Consider the following 4964-nt stretch of genomic DNA (forward strand, 5'->3'; position numbering starts at 1 on the left):
ATCCTAGACAGATTTTAGCTATTGGCATTGTTGATGATTCTACAAGGTTGTATAAGTTTCACAACTTTGGGTCATCAAATCTTCCCTCAGTATTTGTTGCTCATAATGATGAAGTGAGCAAACTTTGGCATGAGCGATTTGGTCACTTAAACTATCGCTCCCTTCAGAATCTATGTAAAGAAAATATGGTGACAGGTCTTCCAATGGTATCTTGCAGAGATGGTGTTTGTTCCAGATGTGTACTCGGAAAACATCATCGGGTCAGTTTTGAAAAACATGCCTCTTAGCACACCTCAGCCCCTTTACAGCTTGTGCATAGTGATTTATGTGGTTGATCTGGATTTAAGCAAGAACGCAATAGATTACAGAGATAACCATAAATACAGAGATGCGATAACCATAAAAACAGAGATGCAGCGGAAATAATACTTCATTTCCTTACTGTAAAATACTGAAATATGCTTACAAATAGAAATAACCCAGCTAGGGCGATGGTAGCTTATCTCTGAGAAGAGATGTGTCGGCTACATGCCTCTGAATTGTTTCGAACTGTCTTTACAATGAGGCTCGAAGGCCTATTTATTATTGAGAAACAATGGAAAACCCTTCACATTCCAAAACCTAACCCTAGAAGATGAAACACCAAATTGTGGGCCCCGTTTTGGGGTGAGTTGGACAACCAACTTCCCGGGGTCGCGAATTGGTCGTCTTATCTCCGTTTGACGCGCATGATAGCCCATTGGAAAGAAATCTCCGAAGACTACGACAGAAAAGGCGATTTTTATCAGAAAAATCGCTAGCCGTGGATTTCCCAAAAAACGTCGTTTAGGGCCTCAAAACGGCTCCGGAAGTTTAGGACCCAAAAAACTGCTAAAAATAGTAAACTGCACTATAATTAAGGAAAGTGAAAAACTGAAAGAGACAGTTGTGGGGGTCCAACTGGGATAGGTGGGTGGCCACCAACATCCACCTGGATCAGTGGTCCACTTCCAGTTGTTTCATTCTTTGGCTACAAGTATTTCTTAACTTTCATTGATGATTTCTCCAGACGAACTTGAGTATACTTCTTAAAGCTCAAGAGTGAAGTATTTGACATGTTCTTGGCCTTTAAGGCCTTTGTTGAAAAACAATCTGGACATCAAATTCTTAAGCTAAGATCTGATAATGGCAGAGAATATGTTAACAACAAATTCATCAAATTTTGCACTGAGAATGGAATTCAAATGCAACATACTGTTCCATATACTCCACAACAAAATGGTGTAGCTGAAAGGAAGAATCTCACCTTAAAGGAAATGGCTAATTGTATGCTTCAATCTAAAGGACTTAGTCTTAATTATTGGGCAGAAGCAATTAATTGTGCAAATTACATAATAAATAGCACTCCTACTAAGGTTTTAAAGAATATCACTCCAAAAGAAGCAAGGAGCTCAATTAAACCAGATTCACTTTCGTGTTTTTGGAAGTGAAGCATGGGTCAATATTCCAAATGAGAAACATAAAGCTTTAGAACCTAAGAGTGAAAAATGTATTTTTGTTGGATATTTTGAAGATGTCAAAGGATATAGACTTATCCCACTTAAGTCCAAAAATGTTATTATTAGAAGAGATGTAAAGTTTACTAAAAATATATCGGCCTACAGTTAATAACGTTTTTTTCCTCCCAGTTGAATGGTTATTGTTGCGTCAAATAATATTTAATTGCTATTATGAGGATTTAGTGTTCAGTCAAATAATATTTAATTGCTCTTATGAAGAATTAAGGTAGATAATTATTTTATATAGTCAAACATATGTTTGAGTTGAATTAAATGGACAGTTACAATATTTAAACATATATTTTACATACTCAAATATGTCAGCTTTAAATTCGAATAGATTGCTATTCTGAAGAATTAAGATAGATAATTATTTTATATAGTCAAACATATGTTTGAATTGAATTAAATAGAAAGTTACAGTATTTAAACATATATTTTACATACTCAAATATGTCAGCTTTAAATTCGAATAGGGAAAAAAACTATTATATAATCAAACATGTGTATTATATAGTCAAATATAACAGATTTTAAATAATACAACAGATCATTCCCACCACACAACCAACACTCCCTCACAAAATATCGAAATTATGTATGCAGTCCATGCTGCTCACATAAGCGCTGAGTCTGCTTTACAAAGCAAAAACCTAAACATTCGACGTCGTTTTCTGAAGTGCCGAGTCTTTGCTTGACAAAGGGAACTCTAAACGTTTCATGATTAGTTTTTTAAAGACGAAAATGTTTCAACAATTTACCCTTTTTCTTAATTGTATTCACATTGTCATTATTATTTGTTTGGGGGCATATGCAAATATATACTTACAACGTGACACACTAGTGAAGGTTGAGTGTACTTTTACTTTATTTTTTATTTTTTTGGATTAATTTACAATTTTGAAAAATATTAAAAAAAAATAAAAATCAACATAGGTATGGTATATATATATTTTAAATAAGTTTTCTAATTAGTTTCGAATATTTTTTAATTTAATTTTAATTAAATTATAGTTTTATTTTTTATTTTTATTTTTTGGGATTAATTTATAATTTTGAAAAATATTAAAACCGCTGATACGATATATATATATATTTTTTTTAAATAATTTTTCTAATTAGTTTTGAATATTTTTTTAAAATCAGTTTTAATTAAATTATAGCTTTATAATAAGTATATTGATAGGTGTGGTTATTTTAGAATATGATCTTAATTTCAATTTAATTGTAGATGTAGGGAATTAACTTTTTAAAAACATTTCAGAATATTTATGCCAGTAATCATAAATTAAATGTTGGGATTTGTTTAAAAAGTAGTTATGTCTTTTTTGTCTTTTTAATAAATTGATTAGAAAAAAAAATGTCATATGATGAGTTATGGTAGTTTTGACATGTGGTATTACTAAGTCATTATACCAGGTCATAGTATTGTAGCAAAACATATTTGCAAGTTAAGAATCTCCATAGTAAGTGGAAATAAATTTCCATGGTTAAGAGCCTTGCCATATATCTTTCGAAATGTATATATGTTTAACTCACATATTCATTTTTTAAATAATAATAATAATAATAATAAAGTTATAATTTAGTTAATTTTTATGATTTTTTTAATCTTGGCAATGTAAAATTTATCATGAGATATGTAACACCCTATGCTGCACGAACATTTACTTTGTTACCAAGTTTTACTTCTTACTTTAATCCTTTACTTTGTTTAACATATTCTGTTAAAGAACTGAGGCTAAGAAGCTAGAACATATCTTGTTACTTATTAATTAAGAATTTATGATTTTCTTAATCTTTGCAATGTAAAATTTATCATGAGATATGTAACACCCTATGCTGCACGAACATTTACTTTGTTACCAAGTTTTACTTGTTACTTCAATCCTTTACCTTGTTTAACATATTCTGTTAAAGGACTGAGGCTAAGAAGCTAGAACATATCTTGTTACTTATTAATTAAGAATTTAAACAGTTTGTCAAAGAATGAAAGAAACAATTAATAACTCCTAAGACAGTTACAAACAGTTGTTCATATGTTCCCTCAAAAATAAAAGGAGGGAGAACCCTAAGGGGGTTGGAAAAAGAATCAGGAATTGTGTTGCCCAGATTTTCCTTGAGTTGGACAAAAGTAACCAGTGGGAAAACTGTGAGTTATAGTCGAAATGGTATGACACTTGAGGCTGGACCGTAGTCCTGATGCCCAAGATACTGGACCCCAACAGAAGATACTGGACCCCAAATGGTATGAGACGATACTGGACCCCAACAGAAGATACTAGATCCCAAATGGTATGAGACTTGAGGGTAGTCCTGATGCCCAAGATACTGGACCCCAACAGAAGATACTGGACCCCAAATGGTATGAGCCGATACTGGACCCCAATGGTATGAGCCGATACTGGACCCCAACAGAAGATACTGGACCCCAAATGGTATGAGACTTGAGGCTAGACCGCAGTCCTGATGCCCAAGATACTGGACCCCAACAGACTTATTGACTGTGAGGAACAGGAAGAGGTCAGAGGGGGAATCTGGACGTAATCTTACAAAGTTATAAACAAAGTAGAAACATGTAAGTAATACAAGATGTGCTTAGTAATCACTAACTAAAATGAGTTATTATTATTCAATAATGGATAACTAATAGCAGACTTATTACTAGATATATTTTTTGTCTTGGTATATTGCTAAATATACTCTGTAATATCATGTTGATGGTTATATTCTGTCACTTTATTTAAATTGATGAATCATAATCAAATAATACCGGTAGCTTTAAACTGTTCTAAGAAAATAACCCAAACTGTTCTAAGAAAATAACCCAACCATTTCGGGATAACATTATATTAGCGAATTAGAGAAGTTAATAGATGAACAATATCGGGATTTTAGAGCGAATACTACATTTAATCAAACCATGAGATGCTTTCCTGATACATAGAGCATACAAAGATTAAACAGAAAGGCATTCATTCTACAATTATAAACCTTTCTATAGATGCAACATAAAAAAATGTTAAATGTCAGACGCAAACGAAAGACGGTATTTTCATCATGGGACAGTTATCAAAAACCATTGCACAACCATATCAAACCAGACTTATCTTTAACTGTACAAAAACATTAACTAAATCGTGAGGGTTCTTTGTGGTTCTCAGTCGATTTCCATAGGAAAAACCGAGAGCCAACCACCCATGCTCCTATCTAATTTCCTAATCATTCAAGCTGTGAACATTGTTACTCATAATGAATAGAATAGTGCTAGAACTGACCAAACAAAGTAAAAAATTTCGTGTATGGAATGTTCTTGAATTATAACTTTAAGTTAGAATGGAAAATATCAAAATCGGGTTTAAACCCATATAGTCAGAGTTAAACCAGTTCATAGAGTCGTCCCATCTCGGACTATTCAAAGAAAAA

This window comes from Pinus tabuliformis, chromosome 3_1 (genome assembly GCF_031772625.1).
Source record: "Pinus tabuliformis cultivar Carrire ecotype Pingquan chromosome 3_1, CPIR1, whole genome shotgun sequence".
NCBI classification, from domain to species: Eukaryota; Viridiplantae; Streptophyta; class Pinopsida; order Pinales; family Pinaceae; genus Pinus; species Pinus tabuliformis.